Source organism: Periplaneta americana, chromosome 7, assembly GCF_040183065.1.
Source record: "Periplaneta americana isolate PAMFEO1 chromosome 7, P.americana_PAMFEO1_priV1, whole genome shotgun sequence".
Taxonomy (NCBI): Eukaryota; Metazoa; Arthropoda; class Insecta; order Blattodea; family Blattidae; genus Periplaneta; species Periplaneta americana.
In genome coordinates, this window is record NC_091123.1 from 119,114,790 (window position 1) to 119,135,174 (window position 20,385).

The 20,385-nt window shown below is 37.9% G+C and overlaps 1 protein-coding gene and 1 long non-coding RNA gene across 2 annotated transcripts in view; one reads left to right on the top strand and one right to left on the bottom strand.

Moving 5' to 3' along the window:
* The window catches only part of LOC138703394 (retinal guanylyl cyclase 2), a 1,174,702-nt gene that overhangs the window by 334,347 nt on the left and 819,970 nt on the right, over positions 1-20,385 (top strand). The gene's annotated exons all lie outside the window — the stretch shown is intronic.
* Positions 417-3,753, bottom strand: LOC138702728 (uncharacterized). The gene is made up of 3 exons (XR_011332883.1): positions 3,381-3,753; positions 3,005-3,170; positions 417-495 (listed from the first exon to the last, which is right to left on the bottom strand). It is a non-coding gene; the product is annotated as an uncharacterized lncRNA (long non-coding RNA).

Below are 20,385 nucleotides of genomic sequence, written 5' to 3' on the forward strand. Positions count from 1 at the left end.
ATTTATTGAACACAAAAATAGGAACACAGAGTATTTGATTATTTATGAGTATCCAATAAAATATTACAGAAAATTGTTACTTTTTTAAATTTATGAATACTCTTATACCAACATCTAAAATAACTTGTCTCAGTTTATGGAATATATTTTTCTAACAGGTCCAACATCTCCTTCTTAAATTTAAATTTATCTTAGTGTGGGATCATTTTCATGTCTTCAAGTACAGATTTCATGAAATTGAGGTCACTTGGTCCTGAATATTCCCTCGTTGCCACAAAAGACGTAAAAGAATCAACAACTTTAGAGAGGATATCGTGCAGGTTGGCTCTCTTAGGGCGAAATTCCTCTTGGAAATTTCCACCTAAGGAACTTTCCTGCATGGGAGCTGGTGATTCTGTACTCGTACTGGTTTCATCGGAAAGGTGTATTGCTTCTGAAGTAGCCTCAACACTTGTGCTCGGGGTGACATCTAGTGAGCTTACAGTTGAAGTCATTCTAACCAAACAACAACGTCATAAGTTACAGACATATTATCAGTAAAATATACATAAGATTATAAAAATTTCAGTGAATTTCTTGAGTACAATAATAATGTAATCCAACATGTGTTGGGAAAAGTTTAATAGAATTATCAGTTAACAATGAAGATTAATTAATTGTAATTTGAGTGGCATTTAATAATTTAGATTTTCAATTGTAATAAATTGTAAATTGTGTAACAGACACTTAAAACAGATTGTTAATTTCTCATTGTAATTTCTAATGAATTCAGCAATTAATAATGAATAGAAACCAGATTGTATATTAGGAAAACATTTTTAAAAGGAAAATCAGAATGAACACATATTTAAGCCAACTTATCTTTTCAGATAGTAATAAAATATTATCTGCTTCAAATTGGAATTGAGCTATAGATTGTAAAGATACTGTCATTAATATTTCCAACATTGTTTAGATCATATAGGCCTAAATGCAGCTAAGAAGTCAGAACTCTAAAAATGTGGAGAAATAGCATTCTTTTTTATTTCTTTTGTGCATTGAACATTTTTTCTCCTTTATTCTGATTCTCTTTTAAGTATCTTGATATTTTTAAATTACAGTCCTTCCTCGTTGTTGGGCAATTGGTTACACCCTCACTGATCTATCAAATCTATCTGGAAATGAACAAATGCCAGAATCTGAAATACCTCCCAAAGTGCAAGATGTACATTATAGATGTTACTACAGAGTATGTCTGTACACTCAAAATCAAATCAAATCAATAACTAACACTTGAGATTAATGATATTACTTACTGACGGTTCACTCTGTACGTATGAGTGTATATATATAATATACTATAGTTATATACAGAATGAACCGTAAGCAATGTCATTAATTTCAAGGGGTTATTCTTTGAGATATTTCAAACAAAAACGTTTAATACATTTTGCTCCTTTTTTAGCTTCCTTTTCGAGAAAAAAATTATTTTATATGAATCATTTCATAGCATATTTTGTGAAAGCTACTGAATTAATTCCCTATATGCTCAGTCAATTTAAGAGAGCAGTGTATTATGGTCATAAATGACTGAAATAATTTTAGTTTGTCCTCTGAATGTGCAGAAATTTGATCCGAACAAATGTATGTTTTCGTTCTGAGAAGTAATTTTAATACGTAGTGCAGTGTGAGAACGTTGTGAAGGTTATTATACTGCCTGCAGAGAGGCAAATATATGTTGTCGTAGGCCAGGTACCTGAACAGGAGGCGTGTTCGAGACGACGGTTGAGAAATGAAAAACGTACACATATCACATACGATTGATTTTAAAGACGCCTCGGGAAATTTGACTTGTTGTATAAGTTCACCAGTTATTACTTTAAAATGAAAGTGCGAGGGAACTATAATTTCTAATTGCCAGAAGAAAATGTTTGCGTATAACAAATTGAGTTTTTTTTTAACGTTGATTTGTGTAGCGTAAAAATAAGCTTTTCGTATTGCCTGTATTCACCGATAGTATAATTAAAATTAAATTGAAAGAGTTTACAAATTAATATTATTTTTAATTTATTTTCGTTTAATGTAAAATAGCATAATATCGTATTTTTATCTTTGCCTGTGGAGTTTTAAATGTTTCAAAGTCTTGTTTTTATAATGTGAACTAAGCATCATTATTGTTTTAGTTCTTTAGCTTATTTAATTGAAATGGGAGTGTAGAAACATTTCTTAATGTTTTAAATTTACTTTGAAATAAGCGTAGCCTAACTTATTGACTATATTCTCTGAATATTTCGTTAAAATTAGGTTGTAGAATTTATTTCCAATTTTTCAAGATTTTGTTTAACATGAAGTGAGCAGTGTTCATTCTCATACAGTAGGTATAACATCAGCTGTATTTTTTATGAGTTAAAAACAAGGTACGTGGCAGTGACCTTCAACTTCAGAACAAGCCAGGTGAAGGGGTCGTTCAGAACAACAGAGGCTTATGTGCACTCCCCACTGATTACACAGCGTTGCACAATCTCGTAAAATCGTAAACCATTTATTTTGAAATGCACATTTTTCTGGAAAACTATTCTAAACACAGCAAAAAGGTATTTGACTTTTTTGTTGCTCTTTACTAAAGAAATAATCTACTAGAATTAATGACATTACTTACGGTTCACAAACTATAGTACATAGGAAATTAACAATGCCATAAGAAATGCATGTATAAAAAATTTAAAGTGGAATTTAATGTAATGTGCAATAATTTAGTAGGCCTTGTAGAAAAGAAGACTATCTACATGATCCTTTGATAATGTAAGTTTTAGGTTAGGTTTTATTGGTCATGGTATCAATATTAAAATATTAATGCCATCAAACAGAATTTTAGTTGGAACTATAGTTTGAAATACATAGGGTACTGATATATATATATATATATATATATATATATATATATATATATATATATATATACGAGAATCTTAAATTTAATTCGCTTTCAGCTAGAATAGTGGGTGCCAAAAATATTTATACTTACTTCCTCTTCCTAATGTAAGGTGCCAACCACAACATAGAATTATAAAGGGAGAAATTATTTTTCTTCTGTTGAGCCCCAGAACCAGAAGGGGGGATAGCTGTAGAATCCCTCAAGGCTCTCACAAATCTGTCCCTGAGGTTGTCCCACTTCTTCTTAACAGTTTCGGCTAAAAATAATCCAATATATTAATATTTTCTCGCCTTTCCGAAAGTAAAATATATAACTAGAATTAATTTATCATCAAATTAACATTAAACGTTGAGTGTATGCATTTTATATGAACATAAATAAATAATATCAACATATAAAATGAAATGAAAGGAAATGTACAGTTTCACAAAATCAGAAGAAAAATGTTGTAATATTGCCAACTTACCATCACTATTCAGGATGTCTGCGATTGTACACCAAGCGTTTTCTTTTATTCTTACATTTTTGTATTGAACATTTGTCTTGTCATATAAGAATTCTTTCTCTTGCACATACGAAATTAATAATTCTTCAAATTCCGTAGCTGCCATGATAATCTCGACGAACAATCGACAATCGGAATTGAATAAATGACTGATTTGACATGCGCAGAAGAATCCCGGGAATGGAAATGTTAAAACTTCGTGAAGTTTTGTTTCTCATTCCAGGGTCTACCGTTCCCAGAAAGTAATTGTGTATCCATACATTAAAAAATAAAGCTTCCAAGATTTTTCTCGATTCCGTTCTCGTTCTAGTTGCCATTCCCGGGCAATTGTGAAGCCGCCTTTACTTTGACAGTTTTCTTTGCTACTTTGACACTATGCTTTTCATCATCATCATCATCATCATCATCATCATCATCATCATCATCATCATCATCATCATCATCATCATCATCCACAGGGATTAGGCCTTTCGACCTGTTCCGTCCTCTGAAAGAAATTGATCTCTCCATCTCTTCGTAGGTCTTCCTGTCTCTCATGCCTTTAGAATTATACTCTATAATATTTTTAGGGATACGATATTCTGGCATTCTTTGTACATGATCATATTATTTCTCTTGGTATTCTTTTATTTTATTGTTTAAGTTTAATATGTTCAGTTCGTCTCTTATCGTTTCATTATATTGTCTGTCTGTTCTTCTGTATCCAGCTACCGATCTAAAAATTCTCATTTCTGATTCTTTGGTTTTCTGTTAGAGTCCAGCATTCTGAACCATACAAAAGAGATGAGACTGCCAAGACTTTGTAAAACTTCGAGATGGTTTATTTCCTTGTTTTTTTTTTTAATAGGGTTCTTTTAATCGTTCCACATTTGATTAAAATTTTGTAATTTTTTTTGTTGATCTAGTTCTCTTGTGTTTCCAGTTTTACAGCACGGGTATTTAAAGTCTTTTATTTGTCTACTTTATTGTCGTTAATTAAAATTTTACATCGTACCTGTGTTTTCCCTTCAAAAAGCTATAATTGTTGTTTTTGTAGGAGATAATGTTAATTTATAGTTTGAGGCTGTGATTTGCAATTCATATATTAATTCTTGTTGAGGCGGCGGTACGATCATCCACTCCTCCTCTTTATCTTTCTTATATTGGCTGCTTTCGCCAGGTGGAGGGCACATTGGAAGGATTGGATGTGCGCAGTGGAAGACTTTTAGAAATGAATAGTGTGAATTTGTAAAACAAATATAATTAACAATAATAAGTAACAATGAACATAAATGAAAAATGAAATAACAATAAATATGAAATGGGTGAGTGAAAATAGGACAAACTAATCTGAAATGATATCCCCAAGATATGTAAATCATGCAAGTATCACAAGGCTGAGGCCAACACACTTATAAGTGATTAAACAATCTAATATGGCCGTCTCTCGACAATCAGTGACTAACCTATTAGCCATATGTTTATGAACCACTCTTTAAAAAAAAATATATATATATTAACTATCTGAGTATGAATCTGAACAAAACACCCAGCCGGCACATTAACTTAATACATGATCCATTCGAGCATAGATACCACTCAAACTGAGTAACCAAACTATAAATACATATACACTCAATAAGAGAGAAACTCTACCCAACATAAGACATTACATGAGTGATCACTATACATTACCCATTGCACATATTGCTCACATACTCTGTGCATATTGCACTAACACAAATCTCTGCACTTTACAAACGAACACCTAACGGAGAGAGAGAGGGATGGAGACAGACACACGTAATAAGTAACTGACGATAATTCCAATCTCAGGGATCGTTTAAATACCAACAAGACTCGACGCATATGATAACAAAATAGCGGCGAAGGAAACCAATAATGAAATGGAGCAGGGAATACACTAAAACAAAATGTGAGACCGTAACCGCTGCTTTATCACTCTAACCGTCTCGGAACATGAACTCACGTTTCAAATCAAATCTCATAACATAATTCCCAAATACAATTTACCTCAAACACATATAACTCACAAATATGTTACTCGATGCAAATACTAAAACTTGCCCCCAAGACGTATCACAAGCAAGCGATGTTTCAAACTACGATCCACTAAAATCCCAAACACACACGACGCAATATAACTACTCCACTGATCTATCTCCAACACGTACAAAGCCCGAGTCACGTTGTCTATATCTGCCGCGTACCAAAATTCTAAGTCTTGCTAAATGTTTCTGTCGCGTACGAGAGCTTGAATCTGAGCCAACTGTTTCCGTATATCTCCCGCGTACGAGAGGCTAAGTCTTGTTAAGTGTATCTGCCGCGTACGGGAACCCGAGTGACGCTCCGTGTATCTCCATTAAAACAGGTAAACTCTCTCCCCCTCTATCCTCGTGAGACGTAATGAACGGCCAATAGGGTTATTTGGGAAAGAACAAATGAAGGGATTGATAGCGCTATCTATACTGTGACGTCTGAGAGCGCTCTGACGGATGAAGTGACGTACTAGGTGAACGGCCGATGTCGTGGGCACGGCTCATTCTGAAGACTATTTTCTGAAGCAGCTATTACTATCAGTCCTGTTTATTCTTTGATGAGGCAATGCAGTAAATAAAATGTCCCCCGGACGCGTTACGAGCGCTGCGCTGGGTAACTATGGTTTTCAAATGTATAATATGGTTTTTATTGCTAATATAATGATTGTACTCTTGTTTGAGCAGTATGTGTGTGTGTGTGTGTGTGTGTGTAATGCCTACCCACTTCACTTAACATGATTCGGGTTCCACGTACTGCGGATAGATGGTAGGACTGTGACCCATTTTTCAAGTTGCACACTACTTCGGCGGGCCACACTATGCATGTTGTGTATCTGTGAAGAGTTATATCGTGTACTAGGTTAGTGTATGTAAGGGAAGTTCTTTCACTGCAAACCTAGCTTCCTCCAATATTTCATATTTTCTGTCTTCCACTTTGTCTCCTCATATGATCCATATATCTCTTAGTCCACACCTGTGGAGTAACGGTCAGTGCGTCTGGCCGCGAAACTAGGTGGCCCGGATTCAATTCCCGGTCGGGGCAAGTTACCTGGTTGAGGTTTTTTCCGGGATTTTCCCTCAACCCAATATGAGCAAATGCTGGGTAACTTTTGGTGCTAGACCCCGAACTCATTTCACCGGCATTATGACCTTCATCTCATTCAGACTCTAAATAACCTAAGCTGTTGATAAAGCATCGTAAAATAACCTACTAAAATAAAAAAAATCCATATATCTTAATGTCGTCTGTCTTCTCATATCTTCTTGTGCCTGTGAGAATGATTACTTTGTAAATATCTTTATAGTTTATTCGGCACCATCGACTGATTTGACAAAATATTTCCACATGTAAGACATTCAGGATTTTGCTTATATTCATCTCCACGCCATCTAAAACCATATTGCAATCATTCATCACTATATTTACGAGTCCCAGTACGTTTTCGCTCACATTATTTGAACTAGTAATGCTGTCATCTCTAACCCAGGACTCGATTCAGATTGTCTTTTTAGAATAAAAAATTTGTCAATGAAAAAATATAAAAAAAGCATTTTTGATAAAATAGTCGCACTATTAAACTGACCGTCCCGCGCCGTGGCGTCGTGGTGTAAGGCATCCTGCCTAGGGCTCGAGCTACGGAATGCGCGCTGGTTCGAGTCCTCATGGGGAAGAAACTTTCTCATGAAATTTCGGCCAGAGTATGGGACCGGTGCCCATCCAGCATCGTGATGCACTTGGGGAGCTACAATAGGTAGCGAAATCCGGTTGCGAATGCCAGCTATAACTGCTGGGGGATCATCGTGCTAACCACACGATACCTCCATTCTGGTTGGACGATCGTCCACCTCTGCTTCGGCATGTGGGCGTGAGGCCAGCAGCCGGCTGGTCGGTCTAGGCCCTTCACGGGCTCTAGCGCCACAGATTATTAAACTGACCAATATGTTCTGACGATTCTAAACTCTGTTTATTACTAAGTGGAAAGAGTAAACCAATTACTAACCACTGTTGCAGGTGTTCACGTTTCATTAGTAAAGTCTGTCTCAAAATAAATTTTACTATATCAAAGACTTCGCTGTAAATAAAAAATGCGTTGTAAAGAGACTTTCTGGATGGCATAACATTTTATTTTTAAATTCGAAAATTTCGCTATTTGCCGGTTGTGAACTCCTGTCTTACACTAGTAATGAACAAATATTTCTGAAAAGAAAATTTTAATTGGAATTCCCAGTTTGCCCGGTATGGCTGCAATATGAATTTTGATCAAATGGCGTGTACAAAAGTTCATAAATCAATTTTGTATAGACCATATTGCAATGATGAGACAAAATCCAGAAGATTATTTTTAAGAGACAGGGAATGAAATATGTTACACTTTTGAATAAAAGGTGAGCATTTTACTTGTAAGTTGGCGCCAGCGTTTTTGGCGTGTGTCCTAGATATATAGTGCCCAATTTGTGAACATGTTGCTAGTGCAGCTGAGAATGGTACCACTTTCTATACACGTCACATCAGCCATTTTCCAAACATAGTTAGTTGTCAGACTGACTATGCTGAAGGTAAGACACTCGCACTTAACGTTCCCATTACTTATTTCACACGCCAAAACGGTGACGGGGACTGTAATATGGATACAGTTTATTTCAAAATGGAGATATGTAATAATTGTATAGGCCTATTTCTTAAATTTGTCTTTACGGATTAAAATTAATACGCTGTAATATTTCATTATTAATAATTGCACTATTAACAATTTTTATAATGACTATTACACTTTTACTGCGTCACACTACTTTTGACCAATAAAACGGTACGAAAGGCCGTCTTTCAACCAATCATGGCTGCTTATCGCACAATTTTATCGCGTCCCTAGCATTTGTTTATTTTTATCACTACCCTAGCATTTGTTTCTTTGTTTGCCAACATTTCAAACTGCTTTGGTCTGGACGTCAGAAAACAGAAAATTACAAACCACTCCAGTCGATGCACAGCACTTTCAAATATGACTCACATTGGCATTCAAGAACAAGAATTAATAAAGATCATGGTCATAGCTATGCATTTTCCCTGAAACCCTATTTACAAATAAATGAAGAGCACCATTCGGAAATCCTGAATAAGTTCAGGGATACACCATATACATCACCGAGTTCACTTCTTTTACGCACACTTCCAATATAACATCAACTGAACCACCAATCACTAAAACATTCAAATTTGAAAATTGTACTTACTTTCAATAATTGTTTCTATTAAAATTACTCATGTTTATTTTTTATTTCATCATCGTTAATTAAAATGTTTGTTTATTTCATCATCCCTAATTAAAAATTTTCTAAAACTCGTTTATGTTATTAGGTTATGTTATACCTTCTGCTATATGATATTATGAATAGTCACGTATCAGAGATTGTTTAATACTAACATTTATTGAAAATCATCTGTCAAGTGACGTTGGTTACTGGGATCGGGATAAATGAAGTGGAATGCAACTGTTTTAATAAAAATGAAACTGAATCAACAAAGCCTTCTTGGCCAGTAACCGTCCACAGAGTTCAATGAAGATTCCATAGTTGGCACAACTGATAAGAAAACAGCTATTCATAACACACTACTGCCATCTACTAGCGTAATATTTATAATGTTGAGATGGTACAAATTTGAAGACAGTTTTGTATTTTCGTAAGTCAATTAATATTTTATTGTATTGGAGTACTTCGTTACCGGTACTTCTAATCTTTATATACTTTCTTCTAATCGTGTAATAGTCAATTAAATCCCAATCGAGTTTTGATTTTCTCTAGATAAATCAAAACCTCTAGTGAGATTACTGTTGATAATTGTTGCACCACCAATCTTATACCAATTTAAGTTACGCCTACATAATGAAATTTCTTTAATATATCATTATAAAAAATTATATTAATTGAGGCAGAGCTACCATATTTCTTAAAATATTCGTACATATATATGGAAGGAGCTTCTGAATTTATTTCTGTATACGGTAATGAATATTATATTTATATACAGATGACCACACAATTGAAACATGTTTTAATTTTCTACATATTAAACTATTGTAACGTAATTACAAAGTATGTTCATGGTTAAAATATTACGAAATTACGAAAAGTAAATCCTTATTATCCATAAACTTCATCTGCGTTTTTATGAATGTGGTTTTGAAAATTTAATCCTGGAGCGAGCGCGCTGTGTACTTAGTACACATCTAGAAAAAAATATGTTCCATTTATAGAAATCATTGTTTCCTGGAATATAGTGCGTCCAAAATTGTACTAATGGCTAAAAGTTTATCACTAATCTCTCTTTCTTGTCTGGTGGTCTTGCTATCGAAACGGTGGCAGCATAAAAGAAATAGGAACGTCCTGTATGTTACAGTTGCTCTCCTTATTTGTGTTTCAGAGCCATCCGTTGTCCAAATTGCAGTCACATTTGTGTGATTTGCTTTCTTTGTTCCAATGAAATAGAGCAATCCCAGCAACGCCATTATCTCACACCTATTTTTCTTTTGTGCCTCTATCCCTAGAATATTCTACGCTGTCTTTCTTATAGTGAATATATCAATTTATATACCTTACTTTTTATCGACCATTTCAATGGTAATAATTTTAATGAGTGCCTCAGTTGCACTTGTAATATTTCTAGTAGCAGACTTGGCTCCAGAAAAAGTGTTTACGTTTTCTTCTTTTTGCTTTAGTTATTCCTGTGCAATAAATTTTACTTCATTTGCAATTTTCGTCTTTTCTTATAAAAATCGGTAGCAGTAGAAACCCTCTTGTAGTCATCAAAATCATGCTCATCATATTCTTGATCAGATTGTAAATCATGGTCACTTTCAATAATGACCATATTTTCCTCTTCTGACTGATAAACATTTTTGTTATCAGGTTCTTCCTCGAACTCTGAATTCTCGACGAGTAGCCAGTCAACTTTTCTGTCCGTAGATGGGCTGCCCTACGATATATCATTCATTGCTATCATGTGTCTAAGTCAACACTAGGAATATGTACATTGTACTGAATCGCAATGCATTACGAATAACAAGTAAATTAAATATTACTTACATACCTGGCGCACTGTGTACTTTTTGCACTGCAGTGACAATGCTATAGTTTAATTAAAATTTCTTCTCTCCGCTTGCAGACCGAACAACACAATTTCTCTCTAAGTAAGCTAAAGCTATAGCGAAGAAATAGCTAGAAGCTCGCAAAAGTAAAAAACAAAGGAAGAATGTTAAACGATATTAATTCAAAGCTGTGTAGCTACTCCTTACATAGGCGTACCCGCTCGAGGGTTAAATTTTAGATAAGAATTAAACGCATATCTTCAATAGAAAAAATACAGATGAAATTTCTAGAATTCATAGTGTATTAAACATTTGATTGTAGAGATGCTCCATGAAAATTTATGAAACTGCATTTTTAACATTAAATTAAAAATTATTTAGTATGGGTACTTCAGGTAGGAAGACTGTGATTCAATTAAAATTATGCCATAGTCTATACATTATTATCTGGAATAAATATTAGTACGTAATAATATGTCTAAACTGTTTCTCAATTAATTAAAAACATCTTCCATATACAGAGCGATTAACGAGGAGTTACCAACACTTATGGAGCTTATTTGTGGATACATTTTGAGCAAAGACTGTCATATAATCATGTATCCTATTCTCAATATTGTGAATTTTTTTTTAAACTCAACAATAGGATTTTATTCTTCCAACACTAATTCCTTTCTACAATTCGCCTTAAACGCTCTCGTCACTCAACACAGTATTCTTTATAGCACTCCACTGACGACAATGACGATTTACTTGGAGTAGTACGAACAACAATGAACTGTTAATCTTAACTAATATTTACAAAGCACTATTTACAAATCAGAACTATCAGTTCTCAGTTCACAGTTCTTCTATCTCAGTCACTCGAGTTCACAGTATCTCGAACCACAGACCTTCAGAGACAGTTCACTGTACTCGAACTCAGGTCCCTCCAACTGCGGTCCACTGCACTCGAACTCAGGCCTTCGGATGCTGATACAGTTGCGGACGCACACTCGAGTCGAAGTCCGGTACACAAGACTGGCTTGCTTGCTCTGGCTTTCTCACTGACCGGCTGACTAATCAACTGAAAACTGCTGTCGTTCCTTCGCGTCCGTAATTTATAACCACAGCGATGTAGCCTCGAAAGTTCCACGCGTCTCTAGAGATGGCAATCCAGAAAAATCCAGAGCCCTCTCCTCTCCACCAGCACCAGATGCGCGCGCACTCTCTCTCCACTCTCTCGCCGCGTAGGCCCTTCCCCCTTACTTCTCTCCGCCGCGCGCCGTCCCCGCGCGATCTGCTTTCTTGCGGGACGCTGGTCGTGAGTTCGAATCTCACGTCACTGTCACATTGCTCCCTCCTTAGGACTGCTCGTCTCGAGCAGTCCCTTGGTAGGCTGCTAGTCGGTCCAACTTTTGGGGTCCTCCGGCTGCTCCCTCCTTATGGTGGCGCCACCCCATCCTTGGCTTGGCTGGGCAGCGATACTTGTACTGCGTGGGCGCCGTCTTGCTTTTCCACTTGGCCCTTCAAGGAGAGCTCGCCGGCCACGGGTTGGTCTTCGGCGTCCATCAGGAACACTTCATCCCCACCAAGACGGAGTATGCGGCGCCGGACGTCCACCGTCGCATCGAGTAACCGCATGGCGTCGAGTCCCAGGACGACGTCCTCGGTGATGTTGGCGACGAACACCCACATCTCCAGTTTCCTCTTCTCCAAGGTCAGGTCCAGGAAGACCTCTCTCTGGATGGGCAAGCTCTCGCCTGAAGCAGTCCGTAGCTCGTATTGGCGCAGCGGCGTCCTCCCAGGTAGGTCACGCACGACGTCTGGTCTGGCGATAGTGAGCATCGCCGCGGTGTCCACCAGTACTCTGCATGGACGGCCTCTTATCCGTCCTTCAGCAATCAGCCCATCGTCGCACCTTCTGTCGACCGGTTTCAGGTCGAGCCGAGGGGACGGTGATGATGGCGCCGACGTGCTCCTCCTAGCATCGGCCCCCTCTCTCTCCTGACTGTTGCCAGGTCGGTCGCAACTCCTCCGCAGGTGCCCAGGTTCACCGCAGGACCAGCAGGTGGGCACCCGTCGTCTCCGTTGCTCAGGCGACTGTTGGTTTCTCTCGGTGTCAGCCACCTCTCTCTCCTGCCGTTGGCCGGAGCGGTCGCAGTCCCTCTTTAGGTGTCCCGGTCTCCCGCAGGACCAGCAGTTGGGCGTCCGTCGTCTCCGCCGCTCCGTTGACTGTTGGCTCTCCTCGACGTCGGCCACCTCTCTCTCCTGCTTGTGGCCAGATTGGTCACAGTCCCTTCTCAGGTGTCCCGGTCTCCCGCAGGACCAGCAGGTGGGCGCCCGTCGTCTCCTCCGCTCCGTTGACAGTTGGCGCTCCTCGACGTCGGCCACCTCTCTCTCCTGCTTGTGGCCAGATCGGTCGCAGTTCCTTTTCAAGTGTCCTGGTCTGCCACAGGACCAGCAGGTAGACGCTCCTCTCCTCTGCCGCTCGGGTGGCTTCGGTTGGCGCCCCCCAGCATCCGTCGCCGTGACGCTCCTGATCCAGTGCGGTGTTGAGACTCCCGCCGCCAACTTGGCTGCCTCCATCCTGAGGACCACCGCCAGAGCTGCGTTGATGGTGCGATGCTCTGCCAAGAGTAGCTGTTGTCTTATTTCGGGGTCTCGAACTCCGCTGCCGAAGGTGTAGGCCGCCTCTCCAGCGATGAAGTCATTAGGTAGGCCCCTGAGGGCCTTATGGGCCAGTTGTTCCACTACCATCGCAAATTCTTGTAGGGACTCGCCTGACTGTTGGACCCTCGTTTTTAGTTGGGTCCTGAATGCTGCCGCAAGTTGATGGTCACCATAACGTCCCTCCAGGGCCGCCATTATCTCCGCGGCTGTCCCATCTTCTGGAACGCTGTGAAGAATCTCCGATGCCTGTCCCTGAAGCGCGGCCAGCAGCTGAGTAGTTTTCTCTGCTGGCGTCCACCCATTGTGCTCTGCGATGGCCTCGAACTGGCGACGGAATATCGCCCAAGACGTCGTACCGTCGAACTTCGGCGTCTTGACGTTGCAAAGTCTGGCTGAGGGCGATGGTTCCACATGGCCACTACATGAGGTCCTCAATTCCGTCGTCGATCTTTCCACGGCCCGTTGAACTTCCTCGGCAATTATCTGTTTCTGTTCTCTAGCCTGGCGGTCCACCAACGCGAGGATGTGCTTGTTTTCTACAGCATGTTGCTCCATCAGCACACTCGTTTCCTCTTGGCGACGTTCGAGAGCGCGAATTTTGCCGTCAAAATGGTCTACATCCTGTCTCAACTCGGCTACTGTCTCGTTTATAGTTGTAAAATTCTGGTTTAGTTTATCCAAATCGGCCTTAAGTTCGTCTTTTACGATGGCGACAATTCCATCTACGTGGGCCGAAACGCTTTCAATTTGCGTAGTGACGTCATCTTTCACTCCGCTTATGTCGCCTTTCACTCCGCTTATGTCGCCTTTCACTCCGCTTATGTCGCCTTTCACTTCACTTATGTCACTTTTCACCTCAGTAATGTGCTTGTTCATGTCGTTCATGTTATCTTTTACTTCACTAATGTGCATGTTCATTTCTGCTTTCATTTCTGCGATGGCTTGCAGGATCTGCTGTAGGTTCTCCATTGTCGATAATATCCCACTTCTGACACCAATGTGAATTTTTTTTAACTGAACAATAGGATTTTATTCTTCCAACAATAATTCCTTTCTACAATTCGCCTTAAACGCTCTCGTCAACAATTGGATTTTCACTCAACACAGTATTCCTTATAGCACTCCACTGACGACAATGACGATTTACTTGGACTAGTACGAACAACAATGAACTGTTAATCTTAACTAATATTTACAAAGCACTATTTACAAATCAGAACTATCAGTTCTCAGTTCACAGTTCTTCTATCTCAGTCACTCGAGTTCACAGTATCTCGAACCACAGACCTTCAGAGACAGTTCACTGTACTCGAACTCAGGTCCCTCCAACTGCGGTTCACTGCACTCGAACTCAGGCCTTCGGATGCTGATACAGTTGCGGACGCACACTCGAGTCGAACTCCGGTACACAAGACTGGCTTGCTTGCTCTGGCTTTCTCACTGACCGGCTGACTAATCAACTGAAAACTGCTGTCGTTCCTTCGCGTCCGTAATTTATAACCACAGCGATGTAGCCTCGAAAGTTCCACGCGTCTCTAGAGATGGCACTCCAGAGAAATCCAGAGCCCTCTCCTCTCCACCAGCACCAGATGCGCGCGCACTCTCTCTCCAATCTCTCGCCGCGTAGGCCCTTCCCCCTTACTTCTCTCCGCCGCGCGCCGTCCCCGCGCGATCTGCTTTCTTGCGGGACGCTGGTCGTGAGTTCGAATCTCACGTCGCTGTCACAATATTTTCAGAGATACACTAAGTCGAAGTTGTTAAAAAAATATCCTTTTTCTTTAGTTCTAAGGGTAAAATAATGTTACAAATAGAAAATAGACTATACAGAAGTATACTTTCTTTAATTTGCTTGTATTATGAAGCTAAAAATGTGTTGTTAATTCCTTAGTTGCTTCGAATAGATTTTTTTTTCCCAATTTTAACTAAAATTATATTATTCTCACACATTTATCACAAGAATAAAATTGTTACAGATCACACGACTTCTAGCAACTTGATTCTTTACAGTTCAATTTTGCATTCTAATGTAGTCTTACAGAGTTTTCAAGAATGGGGTGATTTGTAACAATTGTTGTGATAAATGCGTAAAGTCTTGGTTTTTATGAACCGACGCATGCGACGTGAGAGGTGGGCCTCACACAAATCTGGACTACACGAGAGACAGTGAGTGGTTTCTGTGGCTGCGAGGTGCGCAGACCTCTCATCTCGCAGTTATAGAAACCACGCACTATCTCTCGTATAGTCCGGATTTGTGCGAGACGGGCCTCGCAACTAGCATGTCGCATGCGTCGGTTCAGAAAAACCAAGGCTTAAGAAAAGTTTAATTTCGTGTTTAAACATTAAAAAAAGAATCTTTATGCTCGACCATGCCGAAATGTAGTAATTATACACCTGGTAGCAGTTCTTTAATGCATGTCATTAAAGTACACCTACTCATTAAAGTACAGGTGTTCAGCCAATGATAAGTCAGCTTATAGGTGTTCAGCCAATGACAAGTCAGCTTTGTACCGTTATAAAACCGCAAGTATCGATTATTCTCGGATATGCAATCGAAAGAGAATTAGCGAAAAGTCACGGAAGCTGGAAATCCAATACTGTCGCAGAAGGTTATGTTCTGTTACTATAATAATTAGCGTTAATTGTAAATAATATTCAAATAAATTCAATTTTTCATCTCGTTTTTCAATGTCTAATTTAATTTCAATGTTATATCAAAGTTAACATTTAGTTTACTCTGTAGGTTCTTATAGGCTATCAAGGTCAATGTGGACATCTGTTCCTCGGAAAAAATCAATACTTTCGCGTCTGCGCACATCTCACAATTTACGAGGTATTGCTCAAGGTCAGTTAGATACAAATAAAATGAATAATTTCAAGTTAGAAATATGGTCGAGCATAAAAAGTCGTATGAAACTCGCCTATAATGGTAATTAAGAAGCTCGTATGAAAATTATGAAACTCGCTTGCGCTCGTTTCATAAACATCCATTCTCGCTTCTTAATTACTATCATTATAGACTCGTTGCATAATGTACTATTATGAAGCAACTATGGAATTAACAACACATTTTTAGCTTCAGCATACTAGCCAATTGAAGAAATGATACTTCTGAATAATTAATTCTCTAATTGTAATATTCTTTTACTCTTGAAATTGAAGAAAAATGGTATTTTTTAAATTTCTAATTAGTGTAACTCTGAAAATATTGAGAATAGGACCAATAGGACCAATAGGACCAATTTTTTTTTTTTTTTTTTTTTTTTTTTTTTTTTTTTTTTTTTTTTTTTTTTTTTTTTTTTTTTTTTTTGTCTTCGGGAATATGCTCCGTAAGTGATGGTAACTTTTCGTGAATCACTCTGTATATAATTTTAGACTTGATACTTTTCTTTTATTTCTATAATCAATAAAAGTTACTAAATATGCAAAGTAAATAGCATTCTCACTCAGTACAGAATAGATAGAGAGCGTGTAGCCCGATAGCCTAGTAGGGGCGGGAGGAGGAGGACTGGGATGTTTCAACGCTTAGTGACAGTAGCCTATCCAACAATCAATATCTTTGGGGGTGAACGAATAAATAAAATTAATGTAACATTAGCTATGCTCGTACATTAAATGTCAAGGTGAAGGACAAATTAATGTCAATATCGGTGATGCAACCCTTACTTGATTCACACATGAACGCAAAAGTGTATTGATGCGGTTGGCGGTCTATTGTAAACATCGTCTTCGAGTACACACTGTTAACGTATGTAAATGTGAACATGAAGTGTTAATTTTCTTGATTTCAGTTTCTAAACGTGATTTAGAACTGTAAAAGCGTAGCTATTTTTTTTTATAGAATATACTAAGGTGGGTGCTCCTGTTATGGCCATGTTCCTGATATGGCCACCCCCCTATTATGAGTTAGTTAACCAAAAAATCCGCTACATTGCAGGAGCATCCAGTGAAAGGGCATCCTGGTATGTCACTTGATCGTTTTCGATCCAGTCAGGTTGAGCAATATGGCGTCAGTTGCCTGTTTTGCGGTTTTCATGTGACCTCTTCTTATTTTTCTCTGATAAGTCACCTTTGTTTTATGCATGTTTTTAAAAGACTTGTTTCATGAAAACCATAGTACTCCATTCAGTTTTTAATGTTCTTTTGATTGGTGTTGTCGTTGATGGCGTATCGTTTACCAGTTGTTCATAATCAAACGATTTTCGTGAAAGCTTACCTGCTCCTGATATGGCCATATCAAATGCACCATTGCCATATCAAGTTCATTTCACTTTTATTTTTTCACCTGACAAATATACATGCCTTATAGCTGAGATTACGCAAAAATTTTGTATTTTAAGAAAAACAATGTATTTTTTTTTATAGAAAAACCTGTTTGGACTACACTTTTGAATTATGAAAGAGATTATTAAGTGTCGTGTTTATTCATTTTACACCAAAATTATTTAATTTTAGCACAACTGCGCTATTAAACTGAAAACAATCACGATTTGTAGAGCATGGAACAAGGGTGGTCATATCATGTGCACATATTCCTGATATGGCCACTAGGTAGACATTTGGAATTTGGGATTTTTTGGACAATTAAAGCTACTTTTATGGGGAAGGAAATTGTTTTAAGAAAGTCAATTAGACTGAGAACGAGTAAGAAAAAAGTGGTTTACATTTTTTCAAAATGGGGGCTAGAAAAATTCTCAAACTTTAGCATGGCCACATCAGGGACACCTGCCTTAGGTACTTATAGTTCTAAAACCACTTCATAAATTAATGTTCATATTGAAATTTCGTACTTGTATTTACAATTTATGACGCATCCAACCCAAATCCACAGAGCGTTCTTCAGTATAAGCAAAAGAAGAGAAAAACTACCAACACACATAAGAAGAAGTCTGCGTTCACTCTTAAATACATGGACAACTGCTTAAAATTTGGTTTCGTACAATGTCCTGATATTGACCAATTGCCAATTGACACTACCTCAATGTATCGTTTGTCCTACTGCTCTGGGAAATGAACCTACGAAGTTTTCGAGAACTTCAACACAAAACATTCTAATTTAGTCAATAAACCATTGGATTCTTTATGCGTAAAAGACATGCTCTTAAATACAAAAGAAAATTATTTCTCAAGTTTCAACCACTGATACTATGTAAACCTTAAGATGACGTGCGCCAGTGATGTCAAAGCAAGCGCATTTTTCTGACCTTGACGTCGTGCGCGGGCATCAAGCGCTGGTATGGAAGGAGGAAGGATTATGTATATGAATAATTAGCCTGTTAGATTAAGAAAGCAGTGGTGTACAAACTTCAGACGGAACTTTTTATGTTGTTATTTTTATATGACTTCTTTCTGTTTGATATTATCTAGGGGAGAGTCGGGTAGTATCGGACATTGGGTAGTATCGGACAGAGCGTTTCTTTCATCTACCACCATATGGTAGTACCTGAATGACATGGTTACGTTTCTCTATGCGACATCACAGAAACGTAACCATGTCAATCAGGTACTATCATCGTGTGGTAGATGAAAGAAACTCACTGTCCGATATTACCCGATGTCCGATACTACCCGACTCTCCCCTATATTGTTTGTAAAACAAAAGTACTAACACCAATTTCTTAATATTGCAGTTGTGTTTTAAACGTTAATAAATAATAAAGAGTTAAGAAGGAATATTCATATAAATTCCATAGTGGTACAACTAAATTGTACCAAGTGAATGAAACACATCATTCATAAAGAAAGTGATATCCCAAAGAAAGAGATTGAGTATGATATGATAAGTTGGAATTGAAATTGATGGTATCTTATAAAAGTAATCAATAAACTAAGCGAAACTATGTTATGGTACAAAATAAAGTTACCTAGATATATGTTTTAACTGTAACTAATATTACATAACAAAACCTTTATCGCATTATGCTTTTAAGGTGATATTGGTTCGCAACTTCGTATCATCAGAATTTTAAATTATTTTCTCGAAATCTGTTAAAGCTATAGAGCTGACGTTTTTATAACACATGGGCACATATCTCGTATCTATGTTGTAACAGTAGTTGATTTATTAATTAAATTCCATGCGAATATTTTCAAAATTTGTAATACACTATCTTCAGTAATACGTATTTACAGTACATTAAATTTACGAAAACATTATTTCAGTACCTGTAAGGCTACTAACTAAACATATCTCAAAATTTCAGTTTTCTGTCAAAAAGTTGAGAAAATATTTCTTTTGAATAAAAAAGTACGCTTGTGAAAAATGAGCATTAAAAATAAAACTTACATTCTTATAATGCACTTATATTCGTACTTCACAGAAAAATTTAAAATTTAACATGAATACAGTTTTAATAAGTCCTCTTCCCTTTATCCATTGAATCAGTGCTGGCTATCCCTGTTTATAGCTCGACCAAGCGGCATATGCTACCTCTTTCGTCTGTCTCCTTTCCGCTGTAAAGCGTTCGGGCTCTCCTGGGCTCTAAAGCGCGCGCTTGCCCGTATGGGCATCAGTTGACATGACGGACGTACGCTATACCTACTTAATTATTAGTACTTATTTTTGTCAAATATATGAACTTTAAAAAATATTCGAAAGGTATTTACCAGTAAATTTGTTGCGACCGGATCCTAGTTTTATAGAGAAAGAATTTACTGGACCGCGGTCTCTGGATCACTGAAATAAATAATAAAAATATGTATTAATGCTGAATATTGTATTACCGTTCATTGTTGTGAGGACAGTCGACATATAAAAGCTTTTTTTTCATATGCAAATGTCCTGTTTTGCAGAATTCATTATTCATATGCTTGTTTATGTAACGTGGCTCAAATAGAATCTCATCTTCCCAAAATGCATTATGGCATTAGAAATTAATTACTGACAATACCACAGACAGCGTTGTGAAGCGCGTTCGAGGATGCACTCGTTTTAGCCATGAATATTCATGCTGGAGTGTAGTTTGTTTTCCTGACCATCAGCTTACGGTAGACCAAAGTGTCAGAGCTTAACCTTCACTGGGAAGAAATGAGATTTTCAGGTGACTGAACTGCATATTATGCTATACAGTTTCCCGGATTTCAATTTACATATAGTATAGTTTTACAGTATTTGTACAAACGAGCATTTGCTTCCAGACTGTAGGACTGAGAGAGTGGATTATCTGACTGAGAATGATACAACTAAGTATTGAA